The sequence below is a fragment of the Lithobates pipiens genome, unplaced genomic scaffold (assembly GCF_037356315.1).
Source record: "Lithobates pipiens isolate NorthernLeopardFrog02 unplaced genomic scaffold, aLitPip1_a1.2 Scaffold_8, whole genome shotgun sequence".
NCBI classification, from domain to species: domain Eukaryota; kingdom Metazoa; phylum Chordata; class Amphibia; order Anura; family Ranidae; genus Lithobates; species Lithobates pipiens.
Window position 1 is genome coordinate 590,365,457 of NW_027507903.1, and position 22,373 is coordinate 590,387,829.

General features: G+C 42.2%; 1 protein-coding gene and 1 pseudogene across 1 annotated transcript in view; one reads left to right on the plus strand and one right to left on the minus strand.

Moving 5' to 3' along the window:
- Positions 1-7,248, plus strand: part of LOC143961229 (uncharacterized) — a 10,734-nt pseudogene extending 3,486 nt beyond the window's left edge.
- LOC143961230 (uncharacterized) overlaps positions 1-14,665 on the minus strand; it is an 87,483-nt gene extending 72,818 nt beyond the window's left edge. The window contains exon 1 of the mRNA XM_077470459.1: positions 14,583-14,665. The gene's annotated coding sequence lies outside the window, so the exon portion shown is untranslated. The remainder of the gene's footprint in view (positions 1-14,582) is intronic.
- Between the last annotated feature and the right edge of the window lie 7,708 nt (positions 14,666-22,373).

Consider the following 22,373-nt stretch of genomic DNA (forward strand, 5'->3'; position numbering starts at 1 on the left):
AAACCTCTTAAGGGTTGCATTTAACCACTTTCAGACCGGACCAATTTGCTGGTCAAAGACAATTGCGCGGTCGTGCGACGTGGCTCCCAAACAAAATTGACATCTTTTTTTTCCCACAAATAGAGCTTTCTTTTGGTGGTATTTGATCACCCCCTGCAGTTTTTATTTTTTGCGCTATAAACAAAAATAGAGCGACAATTTTGAAAAAAACGCATTATTTCTTACTTTTTGTTATAATAAATATCCCCCAAAAATAAATAAAAAAACATTTTTTTCCCTCAGTTTAGGCTGATACGTATTCTTCTACATATTTTTGGTAAAAAAAAAAAAAAAAAAAAAAAAAAAAAAAAAATCGCAATAAGCGATTGATTGGTTTGCGCAAAAGTTATAGCGTTTACAAAATAGGGATAGTTTTATAGCATTTTTATTTATAATTTTTTATTATTTTTTTTACTAGTAATGGCGGCGATCAACGATTTTTATTGTGACTGCGACATTGTGGGGGACCCATCGGACATTGACACATTTTTGGGACCATTGTCATTTATACAATAATCACTGCTATATAAATGCAGCGATTCCTGTGTAAATGACACTGGCAGTGAAGGGGTTAACCAGTGGGTGGCAGTGTAGGGGTTAAGTGTTCCTAGGGGTGTGTTACTAACTGTGGGGGGGGTTGGGCTTTCATTTAGTGAACACTGATCTCTGCTCCAATCACATGGAGCAGAGATCAGCGTCACTAGTTGCTAGGCAGAATAGAGAAATGTTGTTTACAACGGCATTTCTTCATTCGGCCGCTCCGTGACACGATCGCGGGGATGCCCGCGGCGATCGAGTCTGCGGGTCCCGCGACCGGACTCACGGAGGTCCCGACCAGCTCCGGTGCGGAGCTGAAGTGGTTAAAAAGGTATTTCTTCGGGATCACCAGCTCACCAGAACTAATGTCCCCGTTGGAAAAATTTCCCCTCTATTACTTTTCTGGGGACAACCCAAAAATTTGTGATTTTCTTTATTTTCAATAAGAATGGTAAACATGACAAACAGAGTGAGTGAATCTCCTTAACCACTTACAGACCGCCCACTGCAGTTTTATAGCGGCTGTTTGAAGAGGAATATTATTGTTATGGCAGCAGCTAGCTGCCATAACCCTGGTATCCCCTTCTTCAGCGGGTGGTCCGCTACAAGATAAAAGTGGTCCCTGTGGCGGATTCACTGCCAGATCACTTTTATTGGTGGCCGGAGAGGGGATCGCGTCCTGCTGCAGGCTCAGTATGGAGACGAGTGAGGGGGGAAGATGGCCTCCACCCGTCTCCATACAATTGCTGGGCGGAAGGGACGTCAAAATATCACTTCTGCCCATAGCTCTTAAAAAGGGCCATTTTTTTTTAAAGATTTTTTTAACCACTACAATACTGGGCACTTTCACACCCTTCCTTCCAGCCCAATTTTCAGCTTTCAGCGCTCTCGCACTTTTAATGACAATTGCGCGGTCATGCAACACTGTACCCAAATAACATTTTTATAATTTTGTTTTCACAAATAAAGCTTTATTTTGGTGGTATTTAGTCACGACTCAGTTTTTTATGATACAAGCGAAAAAAATAGTGGAAATTTGGAAAAACAACAATATTTTCTTCTTTCTATTTTAAAAGAAATCCAATAAAATCAAATTTTGTCATAAATTTAGCCAAAATGTATTCCGCTACGTTTTTGGTAAAAAAAATCCCATTAAGTGTATAATAATTGGTTTGTGTGATCACGGACATATGTACACAAATGATCATGTACAGATGTGTGCAGGTGATCACGGACATATGTGTGCAGATAATCATTGGGACATGTGATTTTAGTGGGACATACATGTTTACACTAGGTTGGTGATCAGCGAGTATGAGATGTTTTTTTTATTTTTATTTTTTTACAGCTTTTTACTCACTGATCACCAACCGGCTGCAGCGATCCGCTCGCCTCTCCTCAGCGACGACTTCCGTGTGAGGAGAGGAGAGCTGATTGCCTAGCAACCGGCTGTTTTACATCATATGATGGCTGTGATTGGACACGGCCATCATGTAATCAGGAGGGCCAATCACAGACGTGCCATGTCCGGGTGACACAAGCGCATCGGGATCGTGCCGCTGCGGACACACGCGCAATCCCCCTCCTTCTGAAGGGCGTTCAGGAACATCCAGTCAGAAGGAAAGCGCTCCCACCCGGCGTATATATGCACACACACACACACTGCTTGGTGGGAAGTAGTTAAAATTACTTTTTTTTTATTGCAATTTAGTCTAAATATGAGATCTGAGGACTTTGACCTCAGATCTCATATTTAAAGAGGACCTGCCATGTTTTTTTCTATAACAAGTGATGTTTACACTCCTTGTAATAGACTAAAAGTGACATTTATTTTTAAACAGTATAAAAATGGTAAAATAAATAATAATTTATTTTTTTTAAACGCACCCCGTCCCGCTCAGCAGCGAACGCATACATGAGTAGCGCCCACATATGAAAATGGTGTTCAAACCACTCATGTGAGGTATCGCTGTGATTGGTAGAGCAAGAGCAATAATTCTCGTCCTAGACCTCCTCTGTAACGCAAAACATGCAACCTGTAGAATTTTTTTTTTAAATGTAACTTATGGAGATTTTTAAGGGTAAATGTTTGTCACCATTCCACAAGCAGGCGCAATTTTGAAGCATGACATGTTGGGCATCAATTTACTCGGCGTAACATTATCTTTCATAATCTAAAAAACATTGGGCTAATTTTACTGCGGTCTTTTTTTTATTCAAAAGTGAATTTTTTTCCCAAAAAACTGTGCTTGTAAGACTGCTGCGCAAATACGGTGTGAAAAAAAGTATTGCAGCAACAACCATTTTATTCTCTAGGGTGTTAGAGAAAAAACAAAACAAAAACAAACATAATGTTTAGGGGTTCTAAGTAATTTTCTACCAAGAAAAACTGTTTTAAAAACATGTAAACAGCAAAATCTCAAAACGAGGATGATCCTTAAGTGGTTAATGGGGCACAGACAGCAATAAAAACTGGCAAGTGTTCTAATTCCTCTCCACTCTATCCAAAACAAATGAAAATAAAAAAATAAAAAAAGGAAAGAAGAAGTTTTGCCTTTATACTTTAAGCCTAATAGACACAATGAGCTTATCGGACGAATGATCGTCCGTTTTTTATGCCAGTAGCCATATTGTAAACTAATAGGTTACCAAGTATGAAAATTCAGAAGTGATGTAATGCATGTGTATTGTATTTTCAGATGAAAACTGTACCGATTCAAAATGAAAAGATTGTGTTTCTCCCTTCGGAAATTTTTGTGCGAAAGCTGTGAATTCATTAATTTTATTATCATACGATCGTTTCAAAAGCTGTATTTTTTGTACAAAATTCTGATGCGTGTACAGGGCTTTACCAACTCCAATAGCTTTTGTCTTTCGAATACAATTCTAGTATCAGCTGGGTAATGTTAATGAAGGAAGGCAACATTTTTCAATGAAGGTCCCCTCCTATTTGTTTTCCCTTACAATAGAAATATCAATGAACTTGTCCTGACGGTGTCTGTGATGGGGAAATGAGACAAAAGGGTAGCTGAAACCTTCTAAAGAATAAATTAAATAGTCTAATTTGTTATGCAGAGCTGATCTTTTCAGCCAATCAGAGGCTACCAAATTGTAATCAATGGTGATGACATAAAAAAGGAGGCGAGGGAGAATTCAGTACATCACAACTGCCAGGCAAGAGCACAAGAAGCTTTATAGGATCCCAATACTACATTATACCAGGTAGGTACACTTTATGAATGCATATGCACAATTAAGATGCGTTTCTTCTTTTATACACTGAGGAGGGAAATTTGAAGGTGGACTTTATATATCAGTGGTATTTTTTCTGGTGGGTTTAAAAAATGTTAAAGTCAACTTTAGGGGGGGGGGGGGGGGGATACAATTAATTAGCCGACTGCCAACTGGGAAATTACTCAGTACTCAGCTTGAGTATTTTAAAATCGAGTGCATACAACATTCATCTTTCAATTTCTAGAAGTGATGTACTGTACATACACACTATTATAACTTGTTAGAGGATACTGAGAAATGCATTTTACATTCTGCGACTCTGCTCTATGAATCACCATTTGGCAGCCATTTTTTTAAACTATACCCTTGATGGTTTGCTACAAATTTTTGATGAACCTTTTAAAGGGATTTAGCAATGTTATACATATATGCTACTATATTGCTGATAAGTTATTTTATTTTTATAATACATAATTATGGTGATTTACAAGGGAATTCTGTTGCATATACTGTATGTCTTACTCCTATACCTTTGAGAAGTCTGTTATACATCATTGATTGTAACATGCCCTGACATGCTACACATATGACCATCTTTCTATGATCTCCCTACTGAACGTTCAACCAGTTCTATCTGCATGCTGTATGGATTTTAGATGCACTATCAGGGTCATTTGATGGACAAACAAATAAATTTGTACTTAAGATTTACAGTTAACATTAATACCATGTTAAGAGTTAAGGTTAGGGTTATTAAAGGGGAAAGTTAATTTGAAATGGAGGGCAAGTTTTAGGTTTGGTTTGGGCATCAAGCAATAGGAGAAGCCTAAAAATTATGTAAAAGTTAGAAATAAGGGAATGTGGAAGAATGCTTCTGGTTTGTCTAGGAAAGGCCTGCGCCAAGAACCACCCATCCCGAGTACCTGGTCCAAAAAAATAAATAAAAAAAAAAGTTATAAAGTTATAATGAAATCGCTCTCTTTAAAGTGGTTTTAAACCCAACAGAAAACCTTTATTATATTGCAGCTTACCAAATCTTAGTTGTGATTGCTGCATTATTTTTTAGGCATTCTTTTTTTCCCCATCTGATGATCCAGTCAGTCTGCAGGTTTTCAACAGCCCAAGCTCTCCTGCACATGTAGCAATTAGAGTAGCAAGACAAACCAATTACCACTGAAAGGGCCGCTTACAATCATCAACTTTTATTGTTTCCATGTAAAACCTTTATACAAAAAAAAAAAAAAAATTGCTCTAACTGGCTGTGTAACTGCAGTGTGAACTGAGGCTTGGCTTGAATTTGTTATTGTATATACAACTGTTCCTCCTACACTGACAATGCTGTCCAAAAGGCACCCCCTGTGCCCATTCTTCCAGAGGGGGGGGGGGGGCACTCCAATACAGCAGGTGTGATACCAGCCAGATCACTGTGTGAAAAAGTCTTAAAAAAAGAAAACAAATGCAACCACTACATCTAAGGATTGGTAAACTGCAATACATTACATTTTCGGTTTTGGGTTTAGTAAAACTTTAAGAAGATACGCCACTCTTAAATGCATACCGGTCTTCAGCCCTTTAAACTTAAAATGTGCTGTGTGTCTGAAAACAATCCTTTCACATCTAGAAATATAGTGCATTTTTAGATCTTCGGGTTGATCTGTTGTAGAAATTATATGATTTCTTTCTTTTTTTTTTTTTTTTAAACATTTTATTGGGAGAAACAAGGGAAATAACATAAGCACATAGGAAAGTAAAGGACATTCCATCATATCCTACGGAAACACATATCCAGTGGCTGTAAAACAGCAAATATCATGAACAGTTATCAGAGTTAACATATGAACACTTACATGCACAATCGAGGAAATAGATCTAAACCACAATTACCTGGGAGGTGTGATGTAGCCAGATCATGTGTGGTACTCGAATAAGGGTGGATCTAATCTCTCTTCGTAGTTGGAGATGATTTCTATTACTATTTATTTTCATTCTTATTAAAAGCATACACTATAAATTGGTTTAATTTCTATTTCAGAAGTCTTGAAGCCAAGAAGGTCTTTATCAGCACACAATGAGTCTGGGAAAAGACAAGCCATATCCGTGTTCTCACTGCAAGAAAAGTTCTCTTTGTAAGGCACATCTTACAATTCACCGGCAGGTTCATACTGGAGAGAAACCGGTTTCATGTTCGGAACGTGAAGAATGCTTTAGCGTTGTATCACATCTCAATAATCATAAGAGGATTAACCCAGGAGAGAAGCCTTTCAGATGTTCAGAATGTGACAAATGCTTCACACAAAAGAGTAGTTTGATTAACCACCAAAGGATTCACACAGGAGTGAAGCCATTTCAATGTTCAGGATGTGATAAAACCTTCTCACAGAAGCAAAATCTTACACAACACCAGATAATTCATACAGGAGAGAAACCATTTAGATGTTCAGAATGTGACAAATGCTTCACACACAAGACTAGTCTGATTATCCACCAAAGGAGTCACACAGGAGTGAAGCCATTTCAATGTTCAGAATGTGATAAAAGCTTCTCACAGAAGCCACATCTTACACATCACCAGATAACTCATACAGGAGAGAAACCATTTAAATGTACAGAATGTGACAAGTACTTTTCACTGAAAGTTCTTGCTCAACACCAGAAAAGCCACACAGGAGAGAAGCCTTTTAGATGTTCAGAATGCAACAAGAGTTTCATACGGAAGGCACAGCTTATCCTGCACCAGAGGACTCACACAGGAGAGAAACCCTTTACATGTTCAGAATGTGAGAAATGCTTCACAGAAAAGAGAAGTCTTACTCAACACCAGAGGATTCACACGGGAGAGAAGCCATATGCATGCTTGGAATGTGGCAAGTGCTTCTCTTATAAGATAAGTTTTGTTCAACATCAGAAAGCTCACACAGGAGAGAAGCCATATAGATGTTCAGAATGTGACAAATGCTTCTTACACAAGACAAGTCTTACCCGACACCAGAGAATTCACATTGAAGAGAAATAGTTTATATGAAGTTGAATGTATTAGGCAGAATTGAAAAGTTTCCCCTTACTTCAACTGGCTTGTTCAGGCCTTTTCTGACTGCTTCCGACAGCGTATCTGAAGCGGAGTTCTTTTTTCTCTTACTTTTTCTCTTTCCTGCTCTAGACTCTGACTTTTCTTTACTCCCTCTTACTTTCTTTCTGGCTCCTCTTTTCTCGTTCTTACAGATGCCATCCTTTGGGGTTAGTCGCAGGAGTTGGGCCACCCCTAGGATCACTGAGTAGGCAGTGGAATGTGACCCCTTTCCCCCCCCCCCTTTTCTTTCCATTTATTATCCCTCGATATCATCACAATTGCATAAAAGGCATTTAACTACGATTGTTCTGTTCAAATTCCTTTTGGATTCCTCCAATAGCGAATCATTCTTTAGCCCTTGTGACTTACATTCCTGCTTCTGATTTCTTATGTTGTGTCATAAAACCAATAAATATATTGAAAGAGAATGTAACAAGACAAGTGTTTTCGTACTTAAAGTGATTGTAAACCCGATTCATGAAATTTGAGCTGGGCACATAGATCTGCAGAGTTTTCTAATCTCTCTTCAAAGCCCTATGTCTAGTAGCGGTCTCTTGCCTGGCTCCTCTGTTATCAGCCTGATAAGTTGCCATCCTATTATAAGAGCAGTTTTGAGTCGAGGGTTGCTATGAATAGATTAGCAGAGCTTTGGTTGATAGAAAGGTAGAGACTCTCAGGTCCATTCTATGAGGAGAGGGGGTGCGCACCTTTCCTTCAATCAGGGGTCTTGGCTGTGTGCCCAGGCTTCTCTGCAGGAAGATGAAAAATCCTTACATGTTCTCCACTTTCTAACTTTAAGATGAGCTGACTATTCAACCGAGTGATCAGTGCCGTTTGATCACTCAGTTCTTGGTGCAGAGCTGGCAGAGGACAGATGTATCAGGGGAGAGAAAAAAGGAGTATGCGGCCGGTATTGGAATCGAAACGCTCATGCTTCCGGGACCTCATGTGTCTATGTTCCTCGGACGACATGATGACGTCTTCACAACACACGAGGTCCCGAAAGCGCAGGAGTTTCAATTCCAATACAAACCGCATCCTCCTTTTTTCTGAGTGGGACATCTATGAATACACGCAAGTGAGGACAAGAGAGAGTGATTTCTGGATCCTGGTGTGCCGAGTGGAACTGCAGCTTAAAGGCCCTGGCAGGGTAATCATCCACAAGGGTTTTGACCTTTTTACAGGTTGAATCTATCCATCATTTCTCTCTGGTGATGGTCACATGTTGTGTGGATAACATTGAATATTTGGAATGCTTCTATGAACTGTGATTGGGAATTCAGGAGTGTGCCATCTTTTCTCTAGCTCAAGCTCTGCACTTGCTTTTTTCTATCCATTTTTTTATGATTTTTTCCTGGAATAAGGGCTTTTTATTGCATCAATATGCTTATGATTAGTATGGCATGTTAAAACGTTAGGCGCGACTCTGCTCTTTGTTATAGAGGACAGATGTAGCATCGGATCGAGGCTGTATCCACCTAGGGCGGTGATGGCGAACCTTGGCACCCCAGATGTTTTGGAACTACATTTCCCATGATGCTCATGCACTCTGCAGTGTAGTTGAGCATCATGGGAAATGTAGTTTCAAAACATCTGGAGTGCCAAGGTTTGCCATCACTGACCTAGGGAGAGTGCATTTTGTTTCCCCCATCCCTATTCTTTTGTTTTAACTTCAGATACAGTAATTCTATGGAGAGAGAGAATCTATATTCATATTCTGAACCTTTTAAAAGCCTTTTTCTTTTAAATATTTGCATAGGATTAAATATAAGGGTCACTGAGTACAGAAAACATATATGAGTGATGGTGTTTTACACTTTAGTATTCTTTTGTAATGCAATATTAGTAGCTAAAAATGAATGTAAAAAAAAAAAAAATCATAAAGATGAAGGGGCTGCCTTAACACAATGCGGGGCAATGCCTAGCATAATCCGCTTTAATGCCCCTCAAAATGAAAAAAAAAAAAAAAATGCTGGTATGCTGTATATAAAAGTAGGCTGAAAGAAAGACGCACGAATGACATTCACTGGATGCCATGATTGACACAGACGACTCCATTGGACACCTCCCTCTTCTGTCCAGTCCTACACTGCCTTGCCACTGCAAGAAGGAGGGATTACTTTGATCCAGTATAAAGTAAATATCCCTGTTTTTAATGGCATGCTGGGAAGAGTGTAGCAGTGTGCAGGGGCCCTTTACAGAGATCGAGGTTGCACCGTGTCCTAGCAACATGGCACGGCCAAGATCACCATGCTGCGTGCCCCCATGGACGTGCAGGAGCAGCCATTCTGGGTGCCATCATATGACATCCACCCAGAATGAGAGCCACACCGCCCGGTGGTGTGGCCAGCAACTGGTTAAGGTAAAAAAAAAAAAAAATACAATATATGTGAGATATATGTGACAGCTGTTATATAGGCAAGTGTGGGGCCACCTGTGACATTACTGAGTGACCCTGCCCCTTCCGACATGTGCCGTCAGAGGGGGTGGGGTCATCCGCTTAAGTCGGCAGGTGGCCCCGCCTTTGCCTATATAACAGCTGTCACAGCAAAAAGACAACAGTAGGAGGGAGCCCTCCCATGGAGGCGGAGTATTTGTTTTTTCTATTTTTCAGGTCAGTTGGGCGGTGTGATTGACGATGGCTGTACATCGCGGGATGCTTTTTTACCCCCCCCCCCCCCATTTTTTATTATTTAAAAAAATGTCCCTCAGTGTAAATCCATCTTCAATCACGCCACCTGACAGACCCAAAATAGGAGGAAAAATAAAAAATAAACGAAAAGTATGCCGCCTCCATGGGAGGGCTCCCACAGACAGGAATTGTCTTTTGTGGTTGTGGGGGTACAGACCCCCACAACCACCGGGCCAGGGTTGTGGGGTTGAGATCACCAAAGCACCCTCCCAATGTTGAAGGCGAGTGGCCTGGTATGGTTTTGGGGGGGGGGGGGGGGGGGGGGAGACACTCGCTCGCCCCCCCTTCTTGCTTGGATAAGGGTCTGGTGTGAATTTGGGGGGTGAACCCCACGCCATTTTACACTGATATCGAGAAATGTATATGTAGCGGCCATAACCCTTTGCAGGGCGGCCTTAACTTTTTGGTCTTACTAGTTACCTCCGCTTGGCTTGTTCTTCCACGTCTAGGGGTTCCCAGGGTTGATACCCAACAACTTTGGACGCTGACACCAATAAAGTCCTTTTGAAAGGTTTTTATTTGCAGGGGTAATATCCAACAACAGTCTTGTATGGGAACAAAGGGCAAGGGTGAAGAATTCAGGCACCTTGAACTGCAGATATAACAAAGTCTCTAGTACCACCCAGAGAGTAGCCACTCACAGCTGGGCACTTCAAGGCTGAACAAATCTCTAGCCAGAGATTATGGCAATCAGCGCTTTGACTCAGAACTTGTGAAATCTCTGACCTTGAACAAGTTGTAACTGAAAGTGAACAGGAACCTTTTTCCTCAGTACCTGGAATGTTCTCTGTCTCCTTGGTAGTACTGGAAAAAGCGTGAATTCGTCAGTGTCCTTCACAACTCAGCAACCAGGCTCTTCTCAGGATGCCAGCTTGTTGGCCCTCCTCCAAAGAGTCCTCCCCCGGTCGCTTACACGAGCTGCGGTGCCGAGAGCACACCCGGACGCCTTGAATCCTCCCTCAGTTACTGCGCCTCAGACCAGCCAGTTCCGAGACTCGAGAACAGACGGATCCTTACTCCAGACCAGGCGGGTCTATTGGGGTTAGTCACCCGAAACATATTGCGGAGCGACAAACGCTCCCGTGACTGGGACCCCTCACGGTCCAGAAAACACGAACAGACCACTATGGCCCCACGAACGAATCACGCGCAACACGTGACCTCAACATCTTAAGTACCCCTCCCCAGACTCCTCAGTGGGGCCCGGCACACCCACTGATTTGGGTACCGGCTTCCTCAGAGCCAAACGTCCAACCAGGCCTGGTTCTGGCCTGTCTTGTGCACCTCACTGTGCACATGTCCAGGCAAAATTCTAACACAGTCCAGCCAAACTGATGTCAAAGTTAACCTACATAATTAACCCTCAGATGGGACTACGTAGAGGCCAGTAGCCAATAGCTTTTATCTCCAAGTTTTTTCTGAGCATGCGTGGCACTTTGTGCGTCAGAATTCTCTACACACGATCAGAAAAAGTCTGATCGGATTTTGTTGTGGGAAAATTTTTAATTCAGCTCTCAATCTTTTTCCGTTGGAAATTCTAACAGAAAAAGTCCGATAGAGCCCACACACAATCGGATTTTCTGACAACATAATCCGACCATGTGTTTGGGACATTATAGGATACATGGTGATGCAGCTCACAACCTCTATGAGCCTTAACTAAGAAGACAAAACATTCTTCTACCAGTCCCAGTGTCTTTTGCCTTGGCAATATAAATGATAGCAACACCCGTTTGTGCCAATGATGAGAGTAAAGGTTTTCAATGAATGTTCCCTCTTATTGTCTTCCCTTCACTTATTGTTGAATGTTAACAATCTTGTCCTGGCTGGGGTCGTGATGTGAAGAGTAGCTGAAAATTTCTAAATAGATGAAACTGCTAAAATTGTTAAGTACATGACAATTTTTCCCCCAATCATAAGCCACCACCTATTAGTTGATGGTGGTGAAATAAAAAAGGTGAGGAAGGGCTCAGGATAGCTACAACAACTGCTGGTCAAGATAACAAGAAGCTTCTACAGGACCCTATTCTACATTAGATCAGACAGGTACACTTTTTGGGATTGTGCATGTGTTCACTTAATATGTGTTTCTTCTTAAAAAAAGGTTAAGTTCACCTTTCTAGAAAAAAAATAAGAAGGGCACATATTTTTGCCAAAAAAAAATAAAAAATTACATTATTTTTTGTTGCCGGAGCCTGGAAAGCATTGCATGCGTGATCAGGGGTGCAATTTCAGGCTCTTGCAGATCAGCACTGCCGCTTTCATCCCGTATCTGATAAGGGCTGACTGTTCACAAGCCATGCAGCTTATAAATGAGCTACAACTCGAGAGCGCTCACCAGTGCCCCTGAAGTTCATTTAAAGCTACAAGCCATCAACTGTAAAGGCTGATGGTACTTGTAGTTCAAATCATGCACAGGAAGCTCTGAATGAATGATGTGCTGGGTGGGCTCCACAACATGCTTTGGTTGGCTAACTCCAATAGACCCACCTGGTCTGGGGTAAGGATCCGTCTGTTCCAGAGTCTCAGAACCGGCTGGTCTGAGGCGCAGTAACTGAGGGAGGATTCAAGGCATCCAGGGGTGCTCTCGGCTTGGAGGGGCACCGCAGCTCGAGTAAGCGACGGGGAGGACTCTTCGGAGGAGGGCCAACAAGCTGGCATCCTGAGAAGTGCCTGGTTGCCGAGTTGTGAAGGACACTGACAAATTCACACTTTCACGATTCACTATTTACCAGTGCTACCAAGGAGACAGAGAACATTCCAGGTACTGAGGAAAAAGATTCCTGTTCACTTTCAGTTACAACTTGTTCAAGGTCAGAGATTTCACAAGTTCTGAGTCAAAGTACTGATTGCCATAATCTCTGGCTAGAGATTTGTTCAGCCTTGAAGTGCCCAGATGCGAGTGGCTACTCTCTGGGTGGTACTAGAGACTTTGTTATATCTGCAGTTCAAGGTGCCCGAATTCTTCACCCTTGCCTTCTGTTCCTATACGAGACTGTGTTGTTGGAGGTTACCCCTGAAAAAAAAAAAAAAAAAAAAAAAAAAAAAAAAAAACTTTTCTAAAGGACTTTTATGGTGTCAGCATCCAAAGTTGTTGGGTACTAACTCTGGGATCCCCTAGACGTGGAAGAATCAGCCAAGCGGCGGTAACTGGTAAACCCAAAAGTTAAGCTCGCCCTGCCAAGGGTTATGGCCGCTACAATTACATAGAACCATAGTGTAGGTACGCTTCATTTTACTATACAAGAGTTGGGGAAAAACAAAACAAAAAAAAAAAAAACACACAACACACACTTCTCATCATAATACAAATTTTACCCATTATGACTGACTACTTCTATACACAAACTAGTCAATCGCAATATTATTCCCTGAGTTATGCCTCATACACACACATTCCAATTATCATACAATGTATCGTTCGCATTTTGTTGTGTAAAACGAATATCAAATACAACAGTGCAAAATGTGCTCTATGAAAAGTAAGATTTTTGTTGTAAGGTTCTGGAAAAACCTTCCTCTGTGCGTAGCTACATATGTGAAATGATGTCAAATATGTGTGACCCCTGTGTCCTTCTGGTTTATTTTCGTATTTCCGATCATGCGTGGTGGTGTTCTGTGATTGTTATAAACAGGCCCCCCCATGATACATAAACTACTTATCCCTTCATCACTATGTAATGGAAAATAAAGCTGTTCATACACTAATGGATTTCTATCAGGCAGCCTGTGGACTGAATAAAATAAATTGATTGTTAGTTGGGATGGAGGAAACCAATCTGGATGAATAAACCTCCCACTGTGGGCTATTGTGCCCTGACAAAAAAATAATAATAATAAAAAATAAAAAAAACACACACACACACACACACACACACACACACACACACACACACATCGAATTTTGTCAATCCAGGTGTTGCCAACAGGACCCACAGGGACATTTCTTGTGTTTATCACCAGTTTAAAAAAAAAATACAGACTTGATTCAAATCCAATTGGATTCCTCCATAGATACATTAGAGCAGTGGTCATCAACCCTGTCCTCGGGGCCCACTAACAGGCCAGGTTTGCAAGATAACTGAAATACATCACAGGTGATATAATTTGCTGCTCAGTGATTGCAGTATTCTAGTCTGCATCTCCCCAAGGTAATACAGTAAAACCTGGCCTGTTAGTCAGCCCTGAGGACACAGTTGACGACCACTGCATTACAGGAGTGAACATAGCCACCTAGGGGCAGATAGTGTGTTTGATGGATCTCCAGGTGAAAATAAAGCCAAAAAAAAGAAAAAATGATACAGCCACCATCTGGTCTAGTAAGCTGAAATATATTACAGGTTTGCTTTTGATGAATACACTGCCCCAACCATAGGTGTGTACAGCCTATTGCATTAGGGTGTACACCCCGAATCTCAAAAACACGTACATGTGTGTCTACAGAATATATATATATATATATATATATATATATATATATATATATATATATATATATATATATATATATATATATATATATATATATAGTCTGGGCACATTGATCTCCTTGGCACAGCAAAAGGCATAGCAGGTAAATCTTTCCAATATCCCTGCTGCCACACAGAGCAATAATGGACTAGGTGATTAGGGTGTGCCTAGGTACACCCTGTGCGCACGCCTATGGCCCCAACATAAAGCATGTAATAACACTTACTAATGCATAGGGCCAGATTAATGGAGGGCTATTCAAGCTGAAGCTCAAGGCCCCTATCTTAATTTAGGCCAAGCCACCTAAAATGAATAAGCCTCCGGTCAGTATCCCCAGCCCACCATATCACAGCTGTGTCCCCCCCCAATGCAGACTTTAATCCCCCCCCCCCAGAGCCACCTTGTCTCTGGCTTTATCTTGTATAAGGCACTGATGCAGCACAATAAAAAGACCAACCAAAATCCTCAGCACCAGGGCCATGATGCTCTTAATCTGGCCCTGCTAATACATCACAACTGAATGAATCGGACCTCTAACAATACCTGGTAACCTTGTTATGGTGGTCCTTGCTTGATATTTTCTTGTTATAAGATGACAACACTTTGTTCCTTTCTCCCAATTCCTCTCCTGCGTTGTCACCCTTCCAGCAAAGATTATGAAATTTACTAAAACTGATGCAAACAGAACCTGGTGCAGCTGTGCATATTACCCAATCGGCTTCAAGATTTTCTTGTCAAAGCTTAATTGAACAAGCTGAAGTTAGAAGCTGATTACTTACTATGTACAGCTGCACCAGATTCTATGTGCATCAGTTTTAAGCTGGCCATACACCTATAGATTATCTGAAGATTTTCTATGGTTAGATGGAAAAAGTGGGAGATTCCACCATCCACACAGTTTAGCGAACATAGAGAAATCTGTTGCACTTTTTTCCATCTAACCATAGAAAATCTGCAGATGATCTATAGGTGTATGGCCAGCTTTAATAAAGCTCCCCTATAAGGCTGGATTCACACCTATGCATTTTTAGTGCTTTTTGCAGATTTGCACTACAGAACATTTTCCATAGGAAACCATGGTAAATGGACTGTAGCACAAATCTGCAAAATGCAAAAAGCACTAAAAATGCATAGGTGTGAATCCAGCCTAAACGGCTATGTAAAGACGTCTTCCTCCATTATCACTCTCATAAAGCATGGCCGGTACAGTAATATGCAGTTGGCACTGGATCATATGCATTTAAACATGAAGTGGCTGCAAATAGACTGTAGGTGATCAGCAGCAATAGGAGGAATTAAACAACAAAACATAACAAAAAAAAAATAGAAACTATATTTTCTAATACTAACACATGCTGATTATTTATGATACACAGTGTTTTAGCAAACCCCATGTCTTTTTAGTTAGGGTTTGTGTCTTCTTTAACCACTTAAGGACCGTCGTATTGCCATTGTACATCATCACAATGGCACAGGCAGGCACAAGCACGTACATGTACGTGCCTGCCTTCCAGCGGGTGGGGGGTCCGATCGGACCCCCTCCCGCTGGATACGGCGGTCCGTTTCCCTCCAGGAGCGATCCAAGATGAGGGGATGGCCGTTGGTTTCTGGCCACCCCCTCTCGATCGCTCCTGGCCAATGACGAACTTCCTCCCACTGTGTATTGTTTACACAGGAAGGAGGAAGTGATGTCATTCTCCTCGGGGCGGTCTTTTTGACCGGACTACGAGGAGAAGACTAAAAGTAAGTGCACCAAAACACTACACTGACACATAGGTACACAAACCCCCCCCAATCGCCCCCCGATCCCCCCCAGTCACAGTGTCACTGATTGCATTGATCATTTCTTTACTGATCAATGCATTCAGTGTCAGTTGTAAAAGTAAAAACTGTCAGGGCAGTTAGTGTTAGGTCCAGGGTAGCCCCCTATCACCCCCCAATAAAGATTTAACCCCCTGATTGCCCCTAGAGTTAACCCTTTCACCCCCTTTTGCCAGTGTCACTAAGCGATAATTTTTCTGATCGCTGCATCAGTGTCGCTAGTGTCGCTAGGTAGCTAGTTATTTTTTTAGGTTCACCGCCAGGTTTTTATATCGCTAGGTACCCCGATATACTACCCAATAATGGTTTTAACATCCTGATTGCCCCTAGTTAACCCTTTCACCCCCTTTTGCCACTGTCACTAAGCGATCATTTTTCTGATCGCTGCATCAGTGTCGCTACTGTCGCTAGGTAGCTAGTTATTTTTTTAGGGTGACCGCCAGGTTTTTATAGCGCTAGGTACCCTGATATACTACCCAATAATGGTTTTAACATCCTGATTGCCCCTAGTTAACCCTTTCACCCCCTTTTGCCACTGTCACTAAGCGATCATTTTTCTGATCGCTGCATTAGTGTCGCTACTGTCGCTAGGTAGCTAGTTATTTTTTTAGGTTCACCGCCAGGTTTTTATATCGCTAGGTACCCCGATATACTACCCAATAATGGTTTTAACATCCTGATTGCCCCTAGTTAACCCTTTCACCCCCTTTTGCCAGTGTCACTAAGCGATCATTTTTCTGATCGCTGCATCAGTGTCGCTACTGTCGCTAGGTAGCTAGTTATTTTTTTAGGTTCACCGCCAGGTTTTTATAGCGCTAGGTACCCCGATATACTACCCAATAATGGTTTTAACATCCTGATTGCCCCTAGTTAACCCTTTCACCCCCTTTTGCCACTGTCACTAAGCGATCATTTTTCTGATCGCTGCATCAGTGTCGCTACTGTCGCTAGGTAGCTAGTTATTTTTTTAGGTTCACCGCCAGGTTTTTATAGCGCTAGGTACCCTGATATACTACCCAATAATGGTTTTAACCCCCTGATTGCCCCTAGTTAACCCTTTCACCAGCGATCACAGTATAAGTGTCACTGGTGACGCTGGTTAGCCAGTTAGTTATTTAGGTTCCCCGTTAGGTTTTTATATAGCGCCAGGGACCCCCATATACTACCTAATAAAAATTTGAACCCCCTGATTGCCCCTAGTTAACCCTTTCACCACTGATCACCGTATAAGTGTTACGGGTGACTCTGGTTAGTTTGCTTTTTATAGCATCAGGGCACCCACCATTTATTACCCAATAAAGGTTTAACCCCCTGATCACCCGGCGGGTGATATCAATTAGGTTTTAGGGTCAGGGTCTGCGTCGCCCCAGGCAACGCTAGGTTAGTGCCAGTACCGCTAACACCTACGCGCAAAGCATAACCTCCCGTAGTGGTATAGAATCTGAACAGATCAATATCTGATCTGATCAGATCTATACTAGCGTCCCCAGCAGTTCAGGGTTCCAAAAAAACGCATTGTTAGCGGGATCAGCCCAGATACCTGCTAGCACCTGCGTTTTGCCCCTCTGCCCAGCCCACCCAAGTGCAGTATCGATCGATCACTGTCACTTACAAAACACTAAACACATAACTGCAGCGATCGCAGAGTCAGGCCTGATCCCTGCGATCGCTAACAGTTTTTTTGGTAGCATTTCATATTTAAATCCGGAAGGCAGTGCTTGGTTTTCGGGGTCCCGTACGTGGCTAGGCTCCCAAAAAGTCCCACACATGTGGTATCCCCGTACTCAGGAGAAGCAGCAGAATGTATTTTGGGGTGTAATTTGACTTCTGCCCATAGCATGTGTGAGCAATATATCATTTAGTGACAACTTTGTGCAAAAAAAAAAGGTTTGTAATATTCCCGCAACTTGTGGCAAAATATAAAATATTCCATTCCATTCTTTCCAAAAGGGGGTCATTTTGGGAGGTTTTGTGCTATTTTGGCATTTTATGGCCTTCGAAACTGTGATAGGTAGTGAGGAGTTAAATCAAAAATTTGCACCCTTAGAAATTCTGAAGGTGGTGATTGGTTTTCGGAGTGCCGTGCGCGACTAGACTCCCAAAAAGTCCCACACATGTGGTATCCCCATACTCGGGAGAAGTAGCGGAATATATTTTGGGGTGCAATTCCACATATAACCATGGCATGTGTGAGCAATATATCATTTAGTGACAACTTTTTGTAAATTTTTTTTTTTTTTTTTTTTTTTGTCATTATTCAATCCCTTAGGGCAAAAAAAATAAATATTCAATGGGCTCAACATACCCATCAGCAATTTCCTTGGGGTATCTACTTTCCAAAATGGGGTCATTTGGGGGGGGGTTTGTACTGCCCTGCCATTTTAGCACCTCAAGAAATGAGATAGGCAGTCATAAATTAAAAGCTGTGTAAATTCCAGAAAATGTACTCTAGTTTGTAGACGCTATAACTTTTGCGCAAACCAAAAAATATACGCTTATTGACATTTTTTTTACTAAAGACATGTGGCTGAATAAATTTTGCCCTCAATGTATGACTAAAATTTAGTTTATTCGATTTTTCTTATAACAAAAAGAAGAAAATATCATTTTTTTTCAAAATTTTCGCTCTTTTTCCATTTATATCGCAAAAAAAAAAAATCGCAGAGGCAATCAAATACCATCAAAAGAAAGCTCTATTTGTGGGAAGAAAAGGACGCAAATTTCGTTTGGGTGCAATATTGCATGACCGTGCAATTACCAGTTAAAGCAGCGCAGTGCGAAATTGCAAAAAGACCTCTGGTCCTTAGGGTGTTTATTGGTCCGGGGCTGAAGTGGTTAAATAACTATAAGGCTGGGTTCACACCTATGCGAATTGGATGCGGATTTCCCCACATCTAATTCGCATGGTAGGAGATTGTGACTGGCTCTCTATGGAGCCGGTTCACATATCTCCGGTGCAAATTTGTACAGGGGTTCTGTGCATCTTTTGGTCCATTTCAGGTCTGAATTCAGAGCAACATTTGGGTTGGAATCGGACCTGAAATGGTGAATGGATAAGCACCGGACCCCTGCTGTGAGACGCATGCGGCAATAGTGCAAACCCAGCCTCAGGATCCCCCCTTCTGTATAATTCCTAACAATTGTCAAAAGGAGTGTACTAACGGTCAGATTTTAGGACAACAGTCTGTCAACAGACAATCTCCTGCCAACAGTTGGATCTTGTGTATGAGGCTTTAATGTGCCCAATTATTGGTGTTGGAGGAATTTTGTCCCATTATTGATGTCATTGGGGGGAATTGTGCCCCATCAGTAATGTCATTGGGAGGAATTCTGCTCCATTGTTGGTATCATTGGATGAAATAGTGCTCCGGGCAGGATAAAAGAAAACAAAGGGCCGCAGTTTGGAGACCACTGGCCTATGCGATCCTAGTTGGAGTGGGTACCTGCAAAAACCAGGTACCCACCCCCTCAAAAAAGGGGGCTGAAAAGCAGCACCTCCCTTTTTGGATGAAGGTCTGCTTTAATTATGTTTATTCCCATGTAAATCTTTATTCCCATGTTTTCGGATACAGCTGAAAAAGTGAATGGCACCCCAAACATGGGTAGCAGTTGTGTGTTAAATGAATGAATGAAAAATTCGCAAAAAGGCACATTGCCAAACGCATATGGCTTAGTGCCAAAACATGGTACTTGAACTTCTTTGGCATATTTGTTGAGCGACAGGCAGCCCATTCAAGTCTTTGAGTTGTCACACTTAGGCCCCTTTCACACTGGGGCGGTTTTCAGGCGCTACAGTGCTAAAAATAGCATGAGAAAAAACCGACCCCTTTCACTCCAGTGTGAAAGTTGGAGGGCTTTCACACTGGAGCAGGGCGCTAGCAGGACGCTAAAAAAGTCCTGCTAGCCGCATCTTTGGAGCGGTGAAAGAAGCGGTGTATTCACCGCTCCTAAAACGCTCATACTGATTGAAATCAATGGGGCAGCGCGGCTACACCGCCGGCAAAGCGGCGCTTTGCGGGCGGTTTTAACCCTTTTTCGGCCACTAGCGGGGGTTAAAACTTCCCGCAGACCACCGCTAAAACAACGGTAAAGCGCCGCTAAAAATAGTGGCACTTTACCGCCGATGCCCACACCGCCCCAGCGTGAAAGGGGCCTAAAATGGATGATGCAAAACGCAAAGTGTCACATCGCTCAGGTAAATGCAGCCTTAATCAAGCATCCTGTTGGTTTTATTTTATTTGAATATTTTGACCAAAATGAACAGTTTTAACAGCAGAGAGAAATAATATGATAAAAATGCAGATCATTACATCTGCATACAAATTCAGAGAAAACAGCATCACAGCAGGAATTGCCAGTAAAACAGTGTTTGGCCCCTTTCACACATGCGGACATTATGTCCGTATTTCATCCATCCGTTTGCGGATGAAATATGGACATACATGCATCCCTATGGGATAGCGGGTGTCTGCGGATAAACATCCGCAGACACCTGATATCGTCCGCCTCCGCTATTGTCCGATTCTGCAGACGGAGGAAAATCCTATTTTTCTATCTGTCTGCAGAGCGGATCGGATGAATATGGACAAACGGTCCGTGTTCATCCGATCTCCCATAGAGGAGAGCGGAGAGCTGACAACGGAGCGATCCCCGCTGAGCAAGGGGATCATCACGGGCGGATCGTTACTGATCCGTCCCGTGTGAAAGGGGCCTAAATGGCATCTTTTTGTCATGTTGAATTTAAGTTTACAGCTGGGTTCACACTGATGCAATGCGAGAAAACCAATGGGATCCAATTCCAGTGCTGACCAAAAACATGGTTCTGTACCATTTTGGTCCAAATGCAATGCAAATTCAGCCATAGAAACTATATGGTTGATAGAGTTGCCCTTTAAACCCGAACATCTTTGAATTACACAGGTTCTGAGGCTAATTAAATGCAGATAAGGCACCAAGTGAATTTAATTACCACCTTTATCAGCCACAGAACCGGTGTAATTAATATGTGTTCGGTTTTAAAGAGATGAGGAGGCAACCCTAATGGCTGAATTCACATTGCATGTGATCTGCTCATGCAATGTCTGTTCACACCAGTGTGACCCTAATCTACATTGTTTTGCATTCCTTTACCATTCCCAGTATCTTCTGTCTTGGTAATATAATTATAGTATCACCTGTTTATGCTAATAATGGGAGACATTCTTTTCAATTAGGGTTCCACTCTACTGTCTTCCCTTCAAGTAGAATCTTAATGAACTTGTCCTGGCTGTGATTGTGTAGCTGAAACTTTCAAAAAAAAATTAGATGAAACTTTATAATTCAAGTAGATTGCACCCTTGCAGCCAATCAATTAGTCAAAGGTGGTGAAATAAATAAAAAAAGTGAATCTGGGTGAGTCAGCTACAAGAACTGCTTTATAAGAAGTGTCTGTAGTAGCTATGAGCTCAGGTGTGTTCGCATGGAACACGTGCAGAGCCCGCTGCGCTAATCACAGGCAGTGAGACATTGCCCCCATGTGCGGCTGCAGAGATCGGGCAATGTCTCATTGCCTGTGATTAGCTCTACGCCGACTTCCTGGCGGGCTCTGCACGTGTTCCATGCGAACACGCCTGAGCTCATCCCTAGTCTGCAGCACCCTAGTTCATATTATAACAGGTTGGTACAGGTTTTTTTTTTTTTATTGTTTTGTAATCAGGGCCTGGAGTTTGAAGGTTCCAGAGTGTCTTGGTTGGTGTGGAACCTTCAATCCTAATGTCTGTGTCAGGAAGCTGTGTTCCTGCTGGAGGCTGCACCCCAAGGTTGGGGGGGGATTCTTTGCCCTAGGACTGGGAAAAGTTGGACAGCTAGGCAAGTCTGGGAGACAAAGAGAGGATTTGGGAGACTGAGAAAGCTGAGAAGCCTACTGGGGCTGGAGAGAATTCAGAAGTCTCTAGAAGAGTGAGCACATTTGGGGGGCTAGAGAGACCAATTCAGAGTGATACTGAAAACAAATCTGGGATAAACTGTGCTTATAATCAGCTATACTCATGACCAATGTATTCGGGATGTAACCCTTATATCCCCCCTTTCCCTTTTTACCCCCCTTTCCCTTTTTACCCCCCTTTTGCTTACTTTATTACCTTCCCCCTTTCCCAATAAATAGACCATACCGGAGTTTGGAGTGTAAAAATGGCCATAGCAGCCTTTATTAACAAATCTTCAAACCAAACTTAAATAACTTTATTAACTATATAAAACACTATTCATCAACGGCAATTTTTCTCCCAGTCATTTTGGTCTTTGACGGTACCTCTGTTTTCCACCTTTTACTTAACACTCTCCACCAGTACACTGCGGGACCAACAACTTTACCATACCAGGCCTCCGGCCGTTTTTATCAGCCCGGAGACAACCCACTTTCCCGCAGTGTCACAACCCCGTATTCCAGCCTACCCTTCCGCTGGGAAACACCAAAAAGGGGGGCACATACCACCTATGAACCCCCCCCCCACACTTCCATCACATCAGTTTTCC